The sequence below is a fragment of the Rhinolophus sinicus genome, linkage group LG05 (assembly GCF_036562045.2).
Source record: "Rhinolophus sinicus isolate RSC01 linkage group LG05, ASM3656204v1, whole genome shotgun sequence".
Taxonomy (NCBI): Eukaryota; Metazoa; Chordata; class Mammalia; order Chiroptera; family Rhinolophidae; genus Rhinolophus; species Rhinolophus sinicus.
The window spans coordinates 23,104,662-23,110,661 of NC_133755.1; positions in this window are offsets into that span (position 1 = coordinate 23,104,662).

Genomic DNA, 6,000 nt, shown 5'->3' on the forward strand with positions numbered 1-6,000 from the left:
TTCAAATATTATTTTTCTAAACCTTAGCAATTATTATATTCAGACTTACAAATATGTAGTTATAATTATTTTTTCCCATATCTGTGGCATAAACTGGTTATTCTCCATTGTGCAAGAGTATGTAATACACAAACTGAGGTGTATCTACATAAGTAGTGTACTTTTTCAAATTTGAGAAGCTACAGAGATTACTTTTGAAAAACCAAATGGAATAGCTTCACTTTGGCACTCATCTGCAACCCTCTTGCTTTAACAGTGTTTGCTGTATAGCCAGTGCCCAATGCATGATTTTAAAATGAGTAATATAGTTTAACATAATTGAAGCAGATAAATAAAGATAAGGCATCCTTAACCTTCAGGGAACATGGAAAGTTAATTGTTAGTCCCTATTTTTATAGATAGGAAACTGAGACAATTGTAAGTTGCTGAAAGTCTTTGATTGGATGTCCTTGTGTTTTCGTTTTCATTTCAGAGGACTTTGGGGTTGTGTCTTGGAGTAAAGAGTGACCCGTGTTCACAGACTTAACCTACATGACCACTGCAAACAGTGTGAAATAGTTTTACTATAAATCATGCTATTGAAAAAATAAGTTCACATTATGTTACAAAATGTTTACTGTAAAATACGTTTAAATGCATATAAATTTGAAAAAAAGTAAAATAAATCCTGTAATCCTACTACTTGGAGAAAACCATTGATAACATTTTGATATATATTTATACTCTTTTAACCTTTTCTTGTGTGTATGTACATATATTTTTTAAATCAAGAAATTTTTACTGTACTACCTGCTTTATAATGTACCTACTTTACTTACCAAAACTGTCTGAGCATCTTTGAATCATTTTGAATATTTTTCTTCAATCCTACCAGAATAAATGTCTGTTATTTTATTTTATGGATATGCCTTTATTTATTTAAACTGCTATGTATTTTCCTTTAAATTTTGGAAAACTGCTTTTTTTTTTAATTTATAAGTGAAGTTTTGCAGGATGGATTGTCAACAAAAGCTTTGCTGAATTACAGAATGCTTTTAGATCCTGTATGTCTTAGATTGTTAGGGCTACTATAACAAGACACTATAGCTTATAAACAACAGACATTTATTTCTCACAGTCTGGAGGCTAGGAAGTCCACGATTATGGCACCAGCATTTGATGTTTGGGGAGGATGTGCTGGTTCACAGACAGGTCTTTTCACTATATCCCCTCATTGCAGAAAAGAGACTCTCTCTGAAGCCTCTTTGATAAGACATGAATTCCATTTATAAGGGCTAATGGCCTAATCACCTCCCAAAGCCTTTCCTCCTAATTCCATCACTTCAGGAGTTAAAATTTCAACACATGAATTCTGTGGGAAACATAAACATTCATACCATGGTACCATGTATTGAAAAATCTCCTAAATCCAGAGGAAAACAACAAAAAAATTTAGCCTGGCTATCAATGATTGTGATCGGTTTTAACGGAGATGAAGAAATATACCTCTAGATACTTTGCCATTATATGCCCAGCAAGATTGGACTGCTGTCCACCTTACTAAGCTGATCTCCCATTGGTGCCCAAAGATGCTCCAGCCAAAATGGCAGGTTCAACTGTACTCTTTTTTACATCTGGACATTTTTCAGACTTGAAGTTTCTGTTAAAAATCTTCAAAAGCTACAATGCTTCAAGGTTCAAATTAAAAAATTAAAATTAAAAATTCCAGTTCTCCCATTTTTAAAACACTGCAGTTAGAAGTAATTTGTTGTTTCTTGGAATTTCCTTAACGCTTTTTTTTCTTTTGCCTTATTCATACATCACCTTGCATATGCTAGCTTATATTGCATCTGTCTTATCTTCTATATTGCAAGAACTATCATAAACATGTTTTGTGCAACTACATGGTAAAAATACTTTGTATTGACAAGAATTGTTCTCTAATTCTCTGAGGAAATTTTTACATTTCTCTAATTTATATGGATCTCTCAGGCGTTTTACACAATTAAAATGCTACTAAATGGGCTTCTAACCTAGTGGTAGATATGTATATGAGAATACCCATAACTTCTGATTTAAATTTTTGGAATCCAGACACTTTTGCTCGCCAATAAACAGACTGCTTAAAATACCTTCTGACAGTTTTAATTTTTAAAACTATAGTCTTAGTAGTATGAAAAGTTTCTAATTCTATAAATTTAATTTATATGCAAGGGTGTTGAAGTCTGATCACTGTATTTTCACTCATAAAAATAAATTCTTCTTCAAGCTCTGAAGAATGCAAGTGAAATATAGTTCCATCACTTCCCCCTTTGTTTTACATAGGTCGCAATCCCTTTATTGCCAATATTGTCTTCGCTACAATGAACACAGTCTCCAAATAAGTTTGAAGCCAATGGTAGATGCTCGCCGTACAAGAGTCTGCTTTAAGCTTCCACCCTGGTCCTCTAATTTGCTGCACAGTCTTAATTGATCCTCTAGAATAACTGTGCTGGATTTCAAGAGACAGCAGGATATTGGCTCCAAGCCACCACAGAGCTGTGGAGAGGATTAGCCATGAGGCTATTAGAGAAATCTTCCCACCCACAGACTCATGGTATGACACAATTCATTAAAAAGGAAGGTGTGAGCAGAAAGAGGCAGCCAGCTGCAGCAGACTTAGACAGGTGGTTAATGATTTACACTTTAAAGTAGCTAAGAAGAATGAGGTCTCTGCCATTTTTTTTTTCTCTCTCCCTCTTAACAAACGTCAAGTAACTGAGTCAGAAACTTGGGCAATGTGAATTGTCAGGACTAATTGTCCATCTTGACCTTGCTTCAGTAGCAGCACCTTTTTAAGCCAAGTGAGTGTGAGCTGAAAGAAAAATGCCTTAAATGGGCTAGGTTCCCACAGTCCAAGCAAAGCAGAGAATAGAAGCAATTATCCAGACAGTTTAGGGAAAGACAGGTAAGAGTTTCTGGACTCTTATATGAGCCAAATAGAAAATTGATGCATGAAAAATGGAAAGCATGACTTCCCACCAGAGTTCAGATCTTGTATGGAAGAAGGCTGTATAAATCATGTTCCTGAGTGTAAATGGCAAAGAGAGAAAAAGTCACTGAAGGCCACTTATTTATCCTGCTTGACTCAAACCTACTAGTCTCAAACTTTTGGCCCCAGTCCACCCCCACCCTCTGCTTTGCCTCTGAGAAATCCTAGACCCACAAAACTCTCAACTATTATGTACTAAGTGTTTTAGGGATCTACTCTTGCAGGAAATTAGCAGATGGTTTTTTGGTAACATCCTACCCTCAGTTTAAATGTCTTTCTCGCCGTTGTTCCTCCAGGTGCCTTTCCTTTCCTCCCCTTTTCCCATGCACTCCCAATGCACCCCATGATAAATCCTTCCCTGGCCTCCCAAGATGTCATGTTTTGCCTGGACATCTAGGTCTGTGAACTGTGATGTGTACCTGCTTTGTCATGATGTACAATTTACTGTCATATTATAAAAACAAAAACAACAACAACAACAAAAACATGTTTATCTTGCAGCTCACATTCAATGTGATATCTTAGTACTTTAATGGGTTAACCATTATCCTACAGGTTAGATTTATACATTTTAAAGGGGATTGGACTGCAACCGGGCTGGTATCTTCTAAGATCTCAGACCACTGGGGGTACAACAATATGGTCAGTTCAGGCACTATTGGTGGATAATGAGGGATGTTATGGGGCAGGTGGACCTCTTACTGCCTGAAAAACACCCCCTGTGAGGCCATGCATCTACCTGCGTGTTTGTTAATTTTTATCATTTTATTCTGGGTTGAAATATGCAGTCAATCTTATGTCAGTCACCTTCTTTACACCTTCCTCACTTTTCTCACCTTTATTATGTACTTCAATATTGCTTCCTGAAAAAGAAGGAGTTCCTTTTGCTCCTGCTATACTTAACTTTCTAACATTTCTATCTCTTCCTCTTCTGCCTGTCCGAACAAAAGTGATCAAAGAAAATCCCCTCAATTTTCCTGATCATAGGAAATGGGAAAAAGAAAATGTCACCACCAATGGCCTACTCTAGTGACATGTGTCTGCATCAACAAATGTCACGAAAGGCAGATTTGGAGGAAAAAGAGACTGAGGTTTGCTTTAGAATAGACCCAGGTCTGTTTCAGTTCTGCCCTTTACCAATCATGAGAGTTTTACCAGGATGCCCGATCTATCCAGTCTTCAGTTTCATCCTCTCTAATGTCAGGGGATCTGATTTACCTCAAAATGTTATTGCTGGGATGGGATGCTACCCGTGTGAAGTGCCTAGTGGTGTATTAAATGCTCTGTGCTCACTCAATAGTAGCTTATTAGTATTATTTGTAGAGCATTGTTCCGAATGTTGCAGGAGTTATAGAGATGAATTGCATAGACTTACTTTCTCTATGATGCTCCCACACTATTGGTGAATTAAGCTACTGCTGCAACAACTATGATCCTGAATATCAAGTAAAATCTGGTGTTATGGACTAAATTGTGTCTCCTCCAAATTCTCATGCTTGCAGCTCTAACCCCCAATGTGACTGTATTAAGGTGGTGATTAAGGTTAACTGAGGTCATCAGGGTGGGGCCCTAATCCAATAGGACTGGTGTCCTTATAGGAAGAAGAGACACCAGGAGTGCACACACACAGAGGAAAGGCCATGCGAGGTCACAGCAAGAAGATAACCTTCTCAGAGAGGCCTCAGAAGATACGAACATTGCCAGCACCTTGATCTTGGATTTCCAGCCTGCAGAACTGGGAGAAAATAAATTCCCGTTGTTTAAGACACCCTGTCTGTGGTATTTTGTTATGTCAGCCCGAGAAGACTAATACACCTGACATCATCAGAGAGGAACAGTTAGCTGACTTTGGGAGTTTAGAGAAGAGAGAGAGGTTTTCTGTGTGTTTGTTTCTAGGTGGAGGAAGAAGAGAAGTCTGCATGGAGGTGAGCCTTGCTGAATAGGTGGGTGCTGGCGAAACGGAGATGGGGGACACATGAAAATACAGGGACGAGTATGTGAGCCTGGTTGGGGCAGACTGGAGACCCAGGGTCAGAGCACAAGAGACAGAGCCAGGTAGCTCAGGAGGGTCCCTTAGACGTAGTATTATTTCTTCTAATTTGGGAAGTCAGCACATAAAAACTGAATGTGACTATATGCAAACATGATGTTTTGGCATGAAAATAATCATATTGTTTGACAGGAAATTGCCTCCTTCCCCAGAAAGATCTGAAGCAATTGTGCTCCAGAGTAACATAATCTAGTTCGTCCATTGTGTCGGTATTCTGTACATAAAGGATATGTTTTGAGTAATAGAATTAGGTGTCTTTTGAAAACACTCTCTTCCAACTGAGGAAATAACAGAACCAAGGCTGTTCTTACTCATAAGAGCTTTTGACTCTAACCGTTTGGATTAGATTACTGGCTCCCCAATTTCTTAGTTGCTTTCCTTTGGCAAAATCCTTACTTGCTGTAAACCTCAGTTTCCACATCTATAAGCACAATAATGATTTACACCTCCCACCTCAGGGGTCTGAATTGTGAGAAGGAAATAAAGCCATGTTCATAAGCAGTTAGCATAGTACCTGGAACACAGAAAACGTTAACAATTATTTTAATTATTATGCTTTAGAACCTATGAGATAACAGGATGGCAGAGGCGGCTACCTTTATATGCAAACTGCTTGCTAACTTCCTTCTTTTATCCTACTCTGAAAGAAGTCAATTCCTTTGTTCCTAGAATTAGCATTAGACACTTACCCTCTGAGCAAAAGCAGTGGTCTAGGAGTATTTCAGGAAAACATAAATACTTATGTACTAAGTTGATGCAGTCTTTATTGTATAAGCAAATCATGCTTTTCCTCAGCCAGCGAAAACAGGATGTTAAGGAAAAATATACTTTGATGAGGTTTAGGATGAAACAACACATTTGTTACGCACACAAGAAAACAGATTCCAGTGATGGGGTTGGGAACATTGCATTGGGCAACCCTGGGTAGCTGCCAGCATCA